We start from the raw sequence: 17,967 nt of genomic DNA, 5'->3' as shown, positions 1-17,967 counted from the left end.
TTAGTCTCAGATGCCTGGGAAAAGGCCAGTTCTGCATCCTAGAACTCAATGCAGATCCCTCAGGTGTGGCAGGAATATGATTGCTTGAGTCATAACCATTGCCTTCTAGGCAAGAAACATTACTAAGAACTTGAAAGCAGGAGCCAGACCCCAAGAATCAAACCCAGGCATTCTAATCAGCCATGTGGTCATATTTGTTAGTTTCTTTTTTTTCTTTTTAAATCAGCTTATTTACCTACTTGAAAGTTTGACTGGGAGAGACAGAAGGAGAGGGAGAGGGAAAGGAGATAGGAGAGAAAGAGTGAGCAAGAGAGAGAGAGAGAGATTCAAAGTCACACAACTAAGATTTCAACTTGCACCCAAATGAGATGCCAGCATTCAGCCAGATGCTTTACCAACTTTGCCACAGTGCTGGCGCCCATACGCTGCATCTTAACTGTTGCATCCTACCACCTACCAAGTTTGTTTTGTCAAGCAGTCACATCCACTTACATCCCCCTGTAGCATAAGCACATAAATTTGTAGCAAATGTAAATGAAAGCTAAAGTGAAGTGAATGATTGCAATAATTAATGTTGGCTTTACTCTGTCAGAATTACAAAACTGGTAGTTTCTAATTACATAGTGTGAACAGCATTTTAAAAAATGACTATTTTTCAGGAGCATGGAGTGAAGAATTTGTCATATAAATGTCATCAAAATGACATATCTCATGTAGAACAGATAATACCTCTAATTATGGTACTATCAGGTGAATATTTTCAGTGACCACAAAAAACTAGTTAAGCAGTTTCCTGGTATTGTCTATATATGATGCTTGATTTATACATATATAAATTGGTGTGTGCAGGTTAAAAATAGAGTATTTCCATTACAAATAATGACAAAATCTTGAACAAAAGAAGCAAAGCTGAAATGCATAACAGTGCTTGATTTCAAAACGTCTGAGAAAGCAATAGTAATCAAAACATCATGGTATAGCATAAACATAGGTACATGTATTTGTAGAACATAATAAAGGTCTATAAAATATATCCCCAAATTTACTGTCGGTGAGTCTTCAACAAAATTCCCAAAAATATGCAATAGAGAAAACCAAAGTCTTTAATAAATAAAATTGAGATAATAGGATATTCATGTGCAGAAAAACGAAATTGTATATATATATAAATAAATAAATATATATATATATAATCACTCCATATGTAAAAAAATTAGTACAAGATGAATTCAAGATAAAAATCTAAGACCCAAACCCACACAACTGTTAGACAGAGAGTGGACATTTTGTAGGCATTGACTTGGGCAATTAATTTAGTTGTATATGACTCCAGAGGCCTCCCAAAATATAATGTACAATAATTTTTTTTCCTGAACAGCGAAGACACATTCAAAAGAGTAAGGAGATACTAATGAATGAGAGAAAATGTTCTCAAGTTTTTTTCTAATAAAGACTAAAGTGACAACATCGCTGAGGGATGTAATGTTATAGACAGTCATTGTGTACAGTCTCATTTACTGAAACAGCAGTGTGTCTAACACACTGTATCTGAATCTATAATCTGTATGAATACGTGCAACAGTCCACGTTGGCACAGATATCACAAAATGTATGATTGGAAATCCCAGTTTTGACTGAAGATGATTCAAAAGAGAAATAAATAACCAAAAATCTACAGCTTTTTTTAACTTAGTAGATAACCATGAGAAATGAAGTAATACTCACAATTTGTGTTAATGAGATCAGACACAACTTACCAGAAAAAAATGAAACTAATATGAGAGAAACTAAGTTAGTATGATCTAATAATTCGGTTTATGATCTGTGATCAATGATAGAACAGAATAGATGCTTTATTATAGCGAATCCTGAGTAGAATACTACTATATTCACATTTTTCTTATTTATTTACTTATAGTCTCCAGGGGCTTATGGTTTTAGCAAGGATAAACCTTCATTCTAAAACTTCATGGTCAGCACCGTATGATAGAGTGGAGATTCTAAGTCACCTCTCCCTTGCCAAGGCTATGGAGTCTAACGAATAATGAGAATTACTTCACATCATTCTGGAAGCACATGGCAATCAGACCTGGAAAAAACATAAGAAATACTACACAGAGTGAATCAAAATTATCATTATTGACTGAAGTTTACTTCATACGCTTTGATGTCAGAATCAATTGAAAGACCGAGAGAAAACATAATGCTCCCGAAGTTTACTGGAAAAAGGAAAACAAAGTAGATATCAGTCATTTTATTCTATAAAAGCAACTTCTAGATGAAGAACAAAATTATCAAAGACAACATTATAAAAGTTATATTATTTGTATAAATAAAATATTAGTTTGACATGATGCTGTAAACTAATTCTAGATAAATGTAGTTATCTATTTGTTTTTGAAAATTCAAGGGCTGTAAAGACATCAGTTTCCTCCCAAGTGCTATTTAATTGTAGTGTGAGCCTATTTGAAATTTAATGGAGGGTTTAAACACTATGAATCTGGTAAAAACATTTGAATTGTATCTTGTATAAATGAGCATAAAAATAAGGTAACACTTTAGAGGAACTAAAAGCAATGAGATATTATTCCTTCTACCAGAATTAACGTTTTTTTATGGAACTGTAGCAATTTAGATTGTGTTGCTGGTATGCATGCACAGCTAGTTTGATGAAATAGAGTAAGATCTTTAAGAATTGATCCAGTCTGTATTGTATAAAGAAAAGTGACTGTGTTGATTAGCAAAGGATAGGCTAAAATTAAAAAAAAACAAACTTCTGTTTCAACACAGGGCATTTTTCCATGATACTGAGATGTCTTTGCATCATGGTAATCGGGCTTTCAAAGTCTGGTACTCGACCTATAGAACTAGCATTGCTAATAGGTTTCTTAGAAATAGAGGCACAGTCAACTCTCTTGGTGATGTTCTCTATGTTCCACAAGTCAAGCAACCATGGATTTGGGAAAAAATTATGTTTGTACTTAACAGGGTACAGTCATTTTTTTTTATTCCCTGCATAACATTGCATAATAAGTATTTATGTTTATATTGTGTTATTCAATGTAAGTAATGTACAGATGACTTAAAGATTGCAGGAGTACATGCATAGGTTATTTGTAAAATTTTGTCCTTTAGTTTAAACATTTTTGGCTACTTTTTAAGAGAGGGATCCTACCCAATGATTCACTTATGAGAGGAAACAAATTAGGAGAATCAGCTCACGTGATTATGGCAGATGAAAGGTTTCCGTAAAGATTTTCTGCTGCCTGCAGACCCTACATCTTAGTTCAAGTTCAAAAGCCTCAGACCCAGGCAACCTGATGACGTAACTTTCAGTGTGAGCCTGAGAATCTGGGTATGCAGTGAATGAGCTAATGATGTAATTCCTTGAATCCAATGGGTTGCAATCTGGAGGTTCTAATGTGCAGTGTGAGTGCATGTCAGCTCTTCGAGTGAGTTCCCACCTGTACTTACTGTCCCCAGATTCCCAACAGATTTTATAGTGTCTGCTCACATTCAGGATGGTCTGATCCATCTAATTCATTCAGATTCACTCTGGTATTGCTTTTGGAAAAAACTCTCATATACACATTTCATGCAAGGCTTAGCAGGTTTCTAAATGTTAATCCAGTTAAAATAATCTAAAATGAAGCATTATGGACATTTATCGAAGTATTGGGATGGGCCCATCACAGATGCCCAAAAATGGCAAGCACAGACTGTGACTCCTTCAAAGTCAACGGCCAAGCTGACAGTTGTCTGTGTTCTCGTGCATGAGGTACGGCTAATCATTCTTCACCTTATGTATCTTGCACTGGCATGTAAGCCAGCTTCAGTGTGATTTTCCAGCAATTAAATAATACATGTTTTGAAATGATAGAACTAAACTAAGTGGCATGATATAGCCGATATAAATATATCCATGAAATTTGAAATCAACTTGGATTATCACTGGAATGTTCAGTATTATGTATATCATGAGAGAAAAGGCAAAGCTGTTATATTCTTAAAACAATTTCTGATAATCTAAATTTTTCAGTAGTTATGAAAGGAGTGGGTGTTAAAATATGTATCACCGGGGCAGGACTTTAGCCTAGTGGCTAAAGTTCTCACCTTGCACGTGCCAGGATCCCATATGTGAACCAGTTCTAATCCCTGCAGCCCTGCTTACCATCCTGCTACCTGCTTGTGCTTTGAAAAGCAATCAAGGATGGCCCAAAGCCTTGGGCCCTGCACCCACATGGCAGACCCAGAGCAGGCTCCTGGATCCTGGCTTCAGAACAGCTCAGCTCATGCCATTGCAACTTGGAGAGTGAATCAGCGGACAGAAGAGCTTCCTTTATGTCTTTCTTCCTGTCTGTATAATTGACTTTCTAATAGAAATAAATGAATATTTTCTGAAAAAGTATCATCTTTCCCTTTTAATAAGCTTTTTCTTCATATTAATTTTTAAGAATTATAAGCTATCAGCGACAAAAATCTTGACAAGCAACTTCATGTTCATGTTTAACTTATGAGCTCTTTCATACATTCTTGTGCAAAGAAATGCACTACAATTTCTGATTTAAATTTTTACTAGTAATTTTTAGATCGTATGAGGTTTGATATGTTGCAATACTTCGTGTTTCTTTTTATATTTTGTTTTTATAAAGCGTACACATTTCATGTATTTCATGATATGGATGTAGGAACCTACCTGCATTACTGCCCACATTACTCACACAACCCCCTCCTTCCTTATTGCTTTCTTCCTCTAATTTCATACTGACATACTTTCTTTTCATTTGAAAACCACAGTTTCAAAATCCATTAGATATATATATCAACATATTGTAAGTAGAAAATCGAGAAAGAGAGAGAGAGAGAGAGAGAGAAACTATCCGCAGGAGTATAGGCAAAGGCTGTGAACAATATACGAATCTTAGAATGTCAGTCTCACTTATATAAATTAGATTTTTTTTTTACTTTGTATACTTAGTTATCATGGTTCAGGAACACATGAGATATTTGCCTTTTGGGGACTGACTTATTGCACTAAATAGAATAATTTCCAATTGCATTCCTTTAGTTTCAAAAAGCAAGCTATCATTCTCTTTTATGGCTGAGTAGTATTCCATAATGTATGTTTCATGTTTTTGCTTAGTTCAGTCATCAAGTAAAGGGCATCTGGTTTGATTCTGCATTTTAGCCATTGCAAATTGAACTGTTTTAAATGTGGGGATACAGATAAGTCATTATAATAAATTGGTGTGTCCTTTCTTGATGAATCCTAATGATAATTGTGCATTTTCGTCAATTCCCAATTGTAACTTTAGAATATTTTCAGAATCACAGATGAATCTTGAGTCAAACTTCAGTTATTTCCACTTCTAATGTCTGTGTCCTTGTATAATCCCCTCCTTTCAGTTGCTGGTAAGACCTGTAAATGATGTTTAAACAATAGAACATAGTAGCGAATGTCAGCTGTCATACTGTAGGACAAAGTGATGGGATGCTACTCCCATCATTATTTTGTGTTAGATTATCCCTTTTTGTTAGCAGACTCACTTTAGGCTACTGAGCCAGCCCCATCAAACCATTTCTTAAGGCAAGCATTACACATCTTAGCGTAAGTTCCAGGACAATGGTGGTTACACAACAAGGCACTTGGGAACAATACTGGCTAACTTGTATTATTGTATGCTTTTAGCTGCGTCTCATTGTCTTAAGTTGCTAAAGATCCTTTTACCATAACATGATTGATGAAATCAGTTTCAGGTATTAAACCAGTTACAGAAATCATTTCACACTTGCAGAAAAGCAGCAACACCTTCAAGAGAATTCCAAGAAATACCAAAGAGGTGATCGAATGTCCATACAATGGGGTGAGGCAGCAATGATATCTCTCTAATCTGAGAGACATTCTGCCCAGTCTAGCCACCCATCCGGAACCTCTTCCTAGCCTTGCAAACAGGGGAGCCATTCTCCTTACACCTTTATGCCATCTACTGCAATTGCATGGCTCCCTGCACACATTAGTGTTTCCCAGAGCCCACATAATACTTTTTTTATTTTTGTATCTTAATTTTTATTAATTTAATTTCTATTATTTTAAATACAAGAACTACAACCCTAGTAATGTGTTTGTAAATAGTTTTTTATTTAAAAAAATCTTGATTTTTAAAATTTGCATTAAGTCCCATCATGTTATATTCCAATTATGCTTGAATGTACACTATCAATGCTAATTTTAGAAGAGAAACATATGCTGATTAGCTCTTGTTGGTTAGTACAAAACTATAAATAGCATAAACTGAGAGTGTGGAAATCATAACTATTTCTAGAAGTGTGTTAGAGTTCTGTAACCAAGAAGGTTTACAACAACTGTTGTAGAGGTGTCTGCAATCTTTTTCATGGGCTTTTAAATATATTTATGTCTGTTTTTATCCTATTCTTTGTATTTGAAAGTCCTTTTCAATAAGTCATTGTGAAAATCAGAGAATAGGAAAATGTTAGAGAATACATCTAAAATGTAATTAAATCACACATTCTGCTATGATATACCCCAGTAACATGTAATTATGTTTAAATTAAAACAAATTTGCAAAGTTATCTATCAATTAGCCTAGGAAAATAAAATATTTAGCCCATTTTCATTTTAAAGATGCATTTATCTATTTATTTGAAAGGTAGAATTACAGGGAAAGATGGAGATCTTGCATGTACTGATTCCCTCCCTGAATGATTCCAACGGCCCAAACTGGGCTGCTTTTCAGCCAGAAACTAGGAGTTTTTCTAGGTCCCCGACATGGATACAGTGTCCCAGTCAGTTGGGCTAATCATTGCTGCTTTCCCAGGTGCATTAGTTGGGAGGTGATTTGGAAGTGCAGCAGCTGGATTTCAGTGCAACGCCAGTATGAGATGCAAGCGGCAGGAAGAGGCTTTACCTACCAGCTTTGTATCTAATAATGTGCAATGGTTGTGAAGATCCAAGTGCTGTTTATTCTGCATACATAGGAAATAGCAAAATCTAAAGTCTATGGAATCTTTGATTTTATGTGCTAAAATATGAGATGAAAAGTAAATAAGAGTGTGCGTGCACACACACACACACACACATGCACACACAAAGATAGAAATTACATAAATGACATGAATAGATATAAAGTGGAGATTGGCATAGTGACTTAACAAATTCTTTGTCTGCAAGTGCCTGCATCCCATATGGGTGCCGGTTTTTGACCCAGCTGCTTCACTTCTGATCCAGCTTCCTGTTTATCACCTGGGAAAGCAGCAGAGGATGGCTCAAACCTGTACTCACATGGGAGTCGCACAAAGAAGCTCCTGGCTCCTGACCCTAACTTGCTCAGCTCTGGCCATTGAGGCCATGTATGAAACAAACCAGAGGAAACAATGTCATCTCTCTGTCTCTTCTTCCTTCTATAAATCTGCCTTTCAAAGAAAAAATATAAGAAAAATGCAAAGCACACAAAGACCTGATGAATAAGTTTTACGTATGTTGACCTAGGAGGTAGATACTGACAAAATGGCAGCTAAGCTGAGACCTGAAATTAGTGTTGATCCAAATCATGTAGTTATTAAAGAGAAGAATAAATGGAAAATATTTGACAGGAGAGAATGGCGTGGATGTAAACCTGGTACACTAAAGATCGTCTAAACAAGGTCATGTGAACATGGGGCAGAAATTGCTGTATTTGGGATGTTATAATTAAATATAATGAAACCGCCTTCTGAAGGCAGAGACTAGAAGTTCTCAGGTCAGTATAAGGTGAAGCGGGCATTTCCAGGGTCAGCTCTGGTTACTACAACATTGCTGACACAAAGCAGGATCACAATGACCACTTCTAAACATCTTCCAAGTAACTCCATTTTATTGATTCATGTACTACTTTACATGTCATTTGGATATTATGACTACTATCTCAAAAATGCTAAATAGTTGGTCACTGTAAAATACAGACCCTCAACAGGCCCAACAGGCTAATCCTCTATATGCAAGCATCAGCATCCCACATGAATACTAGTCTCCTGTCAGCAACTGCACTCCTGATTCAGGGCCGTGGGAGAGAGGTTGAGGAAGGCTTAACTGCTTCTGCTTCTGCACCTACCTGGGAAACCGGAGGAGGCTCCTGGCTCCTGATTTTGAATCAGTTCAGCTCTAGCCATTACAGACAGCCACTAGGGGAGAGAACCAGCAGGTAGGAAATCCGTCTCTCTTTGTCTCTCTGTTCTATGTCTTTCAAATGAAAATAAATAAATTTTGGGGGGAAAAAAGGTCAAAAATAAAATACACTAGGTTAAATACCACATGTTTGCCTTAATTTAAGATGATATGATGTTATGTATAACATGTTATGTTTTGAATGTTATATGTTGTGTATAAACTAAAATTGAAGTATAGGTGAGGTGGTCACAGAAGGTGGCTGGGAAGCCGCATTTACTTTCAACATATTGGTTACTCATTACTATGTCAATTAATTCCATAATGATGTAAATTTTTGCTGATGGTATGTTGGAGCTTTCAATTGACTGGGATGATACTCTGCTGGCTCTGTCATCAGACCAGAGAGGGTATACCTAAGAAGCCGTTGAACTTGACGGGACAATAAGATGCTGGACTCTATGTTTGGTATACGCTTGCAATGGGGAAATCTCAACTGAACTTGAGCTGTGGTTATGCAACAAGGTGGAGGAATCCACCATGGTGGGAGGGTTTGCGGAGGGGTGGGGAGAACCCAAGTATCTATGTAACTGTGTCACATAATACAATGTAATTACTGAAGTTAAATAATAAATAATTTAAAAAAAAGAAAAAAAAATAAATAAAATACACTAAAATAATTGAAATCAAAAAAATACTTTTAAAAAATTGGCTCCAGATTTCTTCTGAATCAGTGCTTTCACTCACACACATAAACACACCCCTATCGGAAGACGGTTTTTTAGCTTGCCAAAATCTGTCCATCACAATATCATTGGTTAAAAGCAGCAACCTGAACTTGAGCTGTGGTTATGCAACAAGGTGGAGGAATCCACCATGGTGGGAGGGTTTGGGGAGGGGTGGGGAGAACCCAAGTATCTATGTAACTGTGTCACATAATACAATGTAATTACTGAAGTTAAATAATAAATAATCAAAAAAAAAAAAAGCAGCAACCTGAAAATTCGTAACTGATAAGCTGAGAAAAAAAAAATCTCCTGACTCACGTCTAGAGTTTCTGTTTCACAGGCATTTTGACTTCTGCATTATGCGTGTTTACGGAAGAACACCATGGAAGAAATTCTTGGTGATACAGGTACTTACTCATTGTATTCAATGTCATTTTAATTGATATTTAAGATCTTTCTTCCTTATATTTAGGAAGAATGACTCAAAATTGGTTCAAGTATCACCTTTCACATGGCTTCCAGGACCACCACTGACCTGTGCTCTTAGAATCCCATTGGGAGTCTGGGAAAGGCTTAGTGTTTTTCCTTTAGAACAAATGACTCCCCAGAAAACTAAATGTCATATTGTGAAATTTATCACAGTTTATGCTAAATCTGTGGCTGTGGTGGTTCAGATACAGAAACTCTAAAATATTGCTAAGGAATCTTCTTTGGACTTACTCAAATCGTAAATACGCTTGTTCTGTCTCAGCTATCAAAATAAATAAATGAATAAATAAATAAATAAATAAGAAGTTTTAAAGCCAGAGAACTTTTCTCTTTTTAAAATATTCATTTTTTTATTGCAAAGGCCGATTTATAGAGAAAAGGAGAGAGAGAGAGTAAGCTCTTCCCCCCCGCCCCCAGGAGCTCACACCCCAAATGGCTATAATGGCTGGAGTTGAATCAATCCAAAGCCAGGAGCCCAGAGCCAAAATAAAAGAACCTCCTTCAAGTCTCCCACAAGGCTAGGGTACCAAGGACATGGGCCAGCCTCTACTGCTTTTCTAGGCCTTCAGCAAGGAGCCGGATGGGAATTGGAGCAGCTGGGACACATCTCATATGGAATTTCACTGCTTGCGTGGGGAGAATTAGCTAAGTGGGTCACCATGCTGTCACAGAGAACAACTTTCTCAACATTGTTTTATTTTATGGTTTGATAATGTGGTTTTGATATTTATTGTTATCTTTATCTGTAATCTGGTTTTAAAGTTTGAAGAATATGTTAAAATTCTTTGATTTGTACAAAGTCTTTCCCTGGATTTTATTTTCCTATTTTTAACTCTGTGAAATAACTCAACTTCAATTTACCAGTTTTCTTCCAAATTATCATATGGGTGCTGGCTATCAAAATCCATAGTAATGTTAGAATGTAAGGCTGATCTATTTCATATTAAATTTGAGTTCTGAGTTCTTTCCTCCGTGTCTTCTTTTCATTAGTACACAGAATGATTGATTTGGAAAAAGACGTTTTGGAATATATATGATGCTGAGTTGTAACTGCAACACTAAGGTTGTTGATCAAGTTCATCTTTCCTTTGATCTCTGTAGCATTGTGGTTCCACTTGCAGCTTTTCTTAGGTTTCATTTATAAACATTCTGTCCCAGCTCTACCCCAGTCTTTTTTGTTTTTGTTATTCAAGTTTGTATAGTCTCCTTTCTTCTATTTTTCCCATCTTTTGATGTCAATTACCCCTAATGTGTCTACAATGATGAAATTTTGTAGTGTCTCATATCCATCTATTCCAAGAGCTCCAGTCATTAATAGTGCACAACTACTTATGATATGCAGCCATTAAAGTCTCCCAATAGCATCACACATTTAATATATTCAAAATTGTAACAACAACAATCTTCTGGGCATGGATTCGACATGAATACTTTCATATTTGATGTTGATTATAACATTTTTTCAAAATATTTATTTGAGAGAGAAAATGGTAAGAGTATCTTCTATTAGCCAGTTCACTTCCCAAATGCCCACCTCATCTAGGGATAAATATGGAACAAATAAAAGCCAGGAACCCAGAATGCAGCATGGGTCTCCTACATTGGTGGAACTTAAGTTCTCCCCAATTGTCTTCCATCATGCAATTGACCAGAAGATTAAATTGTAAGTAGAGATGGGATCTGAACCCAGAAACTCTGATGTGGGATGCATGAGTCTCATGCGTTGTTTAGCCATCAAATGCCTCCACCACACCTGTTCCTGATTCAGGTGCTCATCAGTCAGTTAATTTGCACTTTTCTTCTTTGTCTCATTATAGAAAGTGTGTCCTACAAGGTGCTTTACTTGATGTTGCACGATTGGATTGTAGGTAGTTCCTATCACTGTTACAACGCTCTGTACTTACACTTTGACCAATAGCCACGTGATATAGTTACATGTTTAAATCACTTAGCTCTTGAAGATTTATAAAACAGCGAGAGGAATCAATTTTAAGTCTACATTTACAGGTGAGCATTTGGTAGTTAAGATACCACTTGGCATGCTCACACATTGTATTACAGTGCCTGGGTTGGAGTTTCTCATTTGAGTCATCATTATGCTTTTGATTTCAGTTTCCTGGTATTGCATGGCCTGCAAGACAGCGATGACAGCTGAAGGAGTTGGATTCCTGCCACCTATGCAAGAAACCTGGATTAAATTCAGATCCCCTAGCTTTAACTTTGGCAGAGTTCCAACTTTGTAGACATAAGGTGAGTGGACCAACAGAATGGCGTTCTCTGCCTGGCTAGCTGACTGGCTGACTGGGTGTCTTTATGTGGTACTTTGATTTCCATGAGAATGTAAATCTATAAATTACATGTTGCCTTTATTTTAGAACCTAAAATAATACTGCAACATACAATCATTTCAAGCAAATATTGTGTTGAAATATGTGCAAAATTTTTATCAACTAGATCATTGACAGCCCTTTCATAATGTTAAAGAAATTAATTTATTGCTTCTAAGTGCAGCATTGATAATTGGTGATTCATAAGGAATTGTTCATTCAGCCAAGGAAAAGGGATTCAGAAATGGCTGGATAAGTTCTCTCCTTCTGTCCAAACCTCAAACTTAGAAATGTTGTAGTTTATTACTCTATCAGAAAATGTCTATAAAAATGTTAATATCATGCAAACAGCAGAGAAATAGGAGAAACATCTGTCACATGGGTGAGAATGAGTGAAACAGGTAACCTTTTCCGTTATAACACTGAAACAGGCATTGTGTTCTCAAAATTTTGTAAATCATCTTGCCTATAGATTTTCCCAGTTGCTTTCCATAGCACAATATAGAAACATGCTCACATGGATTGATTCACATCAATGTTTGGCAAATATTTTTGTTGATTTTTGTATGAAAAATGCTAGGTTTAGGATGGGCTATTGATAAGCAAAATGTTATCTTTTGAATATTCCCAATAAAATATGGAATTAAATATATAGATGTTAAAAACCAGCCTCAATTTGGAGATTGATATTGGGATAGATGAAGGGAAATACTGTTGAATTTAGGAAGAAATGTTTTCATCCTGTTGGTGAATTTCATAAAATTCCATATAGAGGATGAGACAAAATCAACTGGATATTTTGAAAGAAAAGATATATGGGCAGACACCATGTTTTAGTGCATGGAATAAATATGAGATCTCATAACAGAGTTTAGGCAAATTCAAATATGTATAATTTTAAAAATACCTTTATTTGTTGAAAGCTTAAAATGATGAATGGATGCAAAAACTTTTGAACAAACTGACTACTTCTATAATCCCTCTCAGATATAGACAATCTCAAGTACTCAAGTCCCAGGGAAGTAGACAAGCTCCCTGTTCTGTATCCACCACATCTCTGGAAGTGCATGGGAGTATGAAAGGCAGATCTGATGAAGAAGAGCATGTGTGCTCCCTACAGGGAGATAAACTGACCCTCAAACTGGGGGAAGTTGGAATTTAAAGTTTGCTGGGTTAAATATAATCGTTGCAAAGATAGTTTTCCTCCCATTGATAGGATAGTGAAGGGACTAGGTAGATATCAAAATGCTTGTTTCAGTGCTGTTACTCAGAGTTTAGTTAGTCTTCAAAGACCCTGCTGTCTCATCAAGGGACTTCGCCCTATTTCTGAGCTCATGTTGGTGCCTCCGTGTAGAGATCTTAATTTCTTTAATGTGCTCATCTTTGCAGTGAATTCTTAACCGTATCCTGTAGCACCATTGTATTTCACATTCTGTGAGGATGAAATAATTTGTTCCTAAGCATTCTACTAAGGTGTTTAAAAAAAATTTGAAAAATGCTTTTTTTTGGCAGCAGGATATTTGACAGTGTTGCTGGTGCAACCCAAGTGCCACCATCAGCAGTATTGTTGGCATTTCCCCATCATTCAGCATGCAAGCCTTCGATAGGCTGGACGTCTTTCTTGGCTTTTCAACTTAACATTTAATTTATTTGCTTGTTGAGATACCATATCTTAAAATACATATAATAATTGAAGAACTACTAACTCTGCTAAAGAAAGTTCAACAGATAAAGTGAAGAGAGTACAGTCAAGTAAGAAAATAAGCAAAGGCTACAAACTCATTCCTATTACGTAAATTTTAAATTAGCCAGAAAATCCTTAAAACTATAGTTTTGTATAATTCCAAGTATATTTTTGGCAAAGACTTAAACTTTAAAAACAAGGAGGTATATTTCTATGTCTTAATTATACAAAATCTTATGAGTATTTGATTGACTCTCCACAATACCTGTGTCTTCTGGTGTGAGTCAGTAGTTCATGTTTTTCTGTGACAGAATCAAAACTTCCTGTAATTACAGTGAAGGGAAAGAGAGAATGGAGGAACAATTAAATGCTTTGGATTGAAAGTGACACATATCCCTTCCACAGACAGATCATTAGCAGATCTTTCCCATCCTCAAAGCACGCAGGAACTATGTTTTTCCATCAACTCAAGAGGTAGAGAAAGTCCATAGTAGGCATATCCAATGTGGTATTTTAATGGTCAACAGTTATTTAAAAGCTTCTTCAAGCTGTCAAATTCAGACTTCAGAGAATAGGTTCTAATTTGATCTTGTTCCACCCTTAATGCTTCACAACTGAATAAGTCCAAGTTTTAATGAACATTCTCAATCTTGCTCTTTTTTTTTCACCTAGCAGGAGACTGTTGAGAATGATTTGAACTAGCTATCAATAATGTATTTATCTCCTGGTCTTGTTTGCCACAGTTGGTAACATGGATTCTTAAATATTTATTGGGCTAAAGGTAGTTGAATACAGGAATAGGCTTACCCTAAATCTCCATTGTTGGATGACTGGGGCAACCCCAACAAACAGATTTTTGATTGGCCAAAAGTTTGTGGCAGTCAAGAACTGAAAGTTTAATACAAACAGCTCCTGTAGATTCTCAGGCATGAGAATAAAAAACAAATTGCAGATAAAGAATTGGAACAAAACAAGCCATCATGGAATTCTGACATGCAATTGATATGTAATGTAATTCAGTATGCTTGTATCGCACTAGAATATATACAGTTATGATATAATTAGGCTACTACTGTTTCATAATGTTAAAATGAGACTGTTCTACAATTCATAATATATTTGCCAATCATTTGTAAAAAGGAAGTTACATTAATAATGCTCATAAAAATCACAATGATTTCAGAAATCCCAAATGCAAACATGTATTACAATATACAGGTGCATTCATCTATTCATATGGATTTTAGAGGTTTTTTTAATCCTTATTTTAGAGGTAAAGTATACAAGAAAAAGACAAAGAAGAGGGAAAGGTAGAAGGAGAGGAATGGAGAGAGGGGAAAAAGAGAGGAAGAAAGAGACAGAAAACTCTACAGTGGTTCAATTTCCAAATGTTTGTAATGGTTGGGCTAGAACAACATCAAGTCTCCGCACCAGAAATTCACTTCAGGCCTTTCATATGTGAGGCTAGAACTCAGCAATTTGAGTCATCATATTGACCCCACATCTGCATAAGCAGGAAGGTGAAATAAGAAACTGAACCTGGATAAGCAAACATTGGACATACACATTTTAACTAGAGTCTTAAGATAAGTTTCCTAGATTCTTAGTTCCTTATGCAAAAATAATTTGCTAGCTGTATATGATTTTTGTGGATTTTTTCCACCAGTGTTAATTCACATGGCCTTTGAAGCAGCTTAGACGGTGGGAATGGAATGCAGGTCAATATCCACATCCATCTGATTCTTTTAGCCGTTTCAAGAGAATAACCTCATTTAAAAGATTATGAGGTGGGTTGGGGAAAAACAAAATGTCATTTGTCCAATTGCACATACCTCATAAATGGCAGGATCAGAGTTTTAACCAGTTCAACCTGACACTGGAAAGTGTTTTATGCTCTATGAATCAGATGAAAACCAGGAAATTCATAAGAAATACTCAAATGCACTTTGCTGAGCAGAAGTGTCCCACAGACCGGTGCCCTATCTCTTGTAGGGAGTGTGTGCATTGTGTAATGTGTTCAGAGATTCAGTCAGAATGGAAGAAGTAACAGTAACTCGTATTCAAACTGATTTGTTTGACAAAAGCCCTAGGGTGCAAATGTTAAAAACTAACCAAATCTATGGGTTGAAGGATAATTATAGTGAGAGATTAATTTAGTCACATCAGAGAAAATAGACTTCAGTCATTTTTCTAGTGTCAGTTGCAATATTTTCCATCCACTAATGGGAAGTCAGACTTTCTTAAGAAATATGTTAAAAAAAACACACATGAATTAGCATTACATCAAAGGAGGAAACACTGTTCTTCTTGACTGAAATGAATTTATAATGTATCTCTTTTGTAGGCATAAAATATAAAGTACTTCTTTCTTATTTAAACTGATTTTTTTTTTTTTTGGTTTATCCATCTAACTCAGATTTGCTCTGCAAAAATGTCCTCTAGTGCCACAGAGGTTGTCTTAGTCTAAGAAAAACAGTCAGTTTTTACTGTTGTGCAGTAAGGCTCAAAGAAATTGCCAGGGTAATGAATATGAGACATGATTCTCTATACATTTGCCATATTCTTAGTTCTACACTGGGTCACACCTATGTGGGAGACCTAAATCAAGCTCCTGGTTCCTGGATTTGGCCTTGAAATGCACTTGAGGACTGACCCAGCAGAAAGGAGTGTGTCTCTATCACTTTCTCTCTTCCTCTCCTTCTCTTTCCATTTGTTTCTTTTTCTCTAACTCTCAAATATAAAAGTAAGAAGTGTATTTGAAATATACTTTTCTTTTTGATCTTAAAAGTGCATTAAAAGTAACAGTGTTGCACTTTACTCATTGAAATGTAAGCTTCAGGAAAGATTTATGCTGAAACAATAGCATAAAAAAGACATGTTTGCAACACTTTCTAATGTTCTATTTACAGGGATCCAAGGGGGAAAATTTCAACATATGGAAACAAAAAGCTTCCTATAAAGTAAGTTTTTATTTATTTATTTGTTTGTTTTTGTGACCTGTGAGTTAATTTTTCATCTTGTTTATCTATGGGTTCATGTGATTAGCAAAGTTCTCCAATCTTATGAGGTCACTCCGACGTACTCATGCATCATTTAAGCAGAAAGGTGTCTGCTGATTGTCCACACAGAGGAATACCGCCACCTGCTTGGTCCTGGATCAGTTATCTTATCCAAGTTTATTTTCCCATTGTCATTTATTATTATTATTTTTTTAAAGATTTATTCATTTTATTGGAAAGCTAGATATACAGAGAGGAGGAGAGACAGAGAGGAAGATCTTCCGTCGGATGATTCACTCCCCAAGTGAGCCGCAACGGGCCGATACGCACCGATCCGAAGCCGGGAACCAGGAACCTCTTCCAGGTCTCCTACACGGGTGCATGTCCCAAATCTTTGGGCCGTCCTCGACTGCTTTCCCAGGCCACAAGCAGGGAGCTGGATGGGAAGTGGAGCTGCCGGGTTTAGAACCAGCACCCATATGGTATCCCGGGGCTTTCAAGGCAAGGACTTTAGCCGCTAGGCCACGCCGCCGGGCCCATTGTCATTTATTATTAACTGTTACATAGGCACTTGATTATCTCTCTTCCTCTTTTGAATGTTGGCTTCATGGAACGAACAAGCTTTTTGAATTTCTCACTGTATCTACCGAATGAGAAACAGAATATCTATAATGTGGAAGCTGCTTATTAAATAAACAAATGTGGAAACAGATAGTGTGGCGATGGTGATGTTTTTTTATCTGATTGCAATTTTTAATCTAACTTGGGATACATTCTCTAAAACTATCACTGTTTTTTTATTTTTTTTCCTTTAGGTTTATTTTATTTTATTTATTTAGAAAAAAAGAGTTATAGGGAAAGGGGAAGAGAGAAAAAGATAGGCCGATAGAGAGGTCTTCTATTTGCAAACAGCCACCATAGCTGAGATTGGAGCAGCCGGAAGCCACAGCTGAGAGCTTCTTCCAGTTCTCACACACTGGTGCAGGGGTCTAAGCACTTGGACTGTATTCTGTTGTTTTCCAGGTCATACTAGCAGGAACAGGATCAGAAGGGAAACAACAGGGATCCGAACTGAAACCCACACAGGATCCCAGTACAGCAAACCTCCCCTGTCTTTTTTAAAAATCTGTTTTCATCCTACTGTGTTATTGCAAAATGATTGCAATTTTTATTCGTATATTTTATTTTATCCACACACATAATTAACAAATTATTAATAAATTAACTAGTAATTAATTAATAATTTAGTAATACAGCTGTTATTTTACTCATATATACTTTTAGTCATGTATGTAATTGTAAATGAAAAAAGGTAATGCTTTAATACTAAACCTTCCCTCTCTGCAGTATAGGTATGGATAGTTTCCATGTTGATTAACTGCACAACTTCCATTCAAAAGGAAAGGCAGAATTCAAAATGCTACCATATATCATCTTTTTATCATTTTGATTTCATTCTGAGTAAGGTTTCCAGTCTGACTATCCAATCTGCTGGCCTTTTGTCTGCTTTTTCCATTGATGACAAGTCTACTGTTTGGGTCATTCTCTCTGACTCATTTGGAATTGTGATACTAACATA

The sequence above is a fragment of the Ochotona princeps genome, chromosome 4, assembly GCF_030435755.1.
Source record: "Ochotona princeps isolate mOchPri1 chromosome 4, mOchPri1.hap1, whole genome shotgun sequence".
Classification (NCBI taxonomy): domain Eukaryota; kingdom Metazoa; phylum Chordata; class Mammalia; order Lagomorpha; family Ochotonidae; genus Ochotona; species Ochotona princeps.
The sequence above is the reverse complement of the archived record's forward strand: the minus strand, read 5'-3'. Positions refer to the sequence as shown.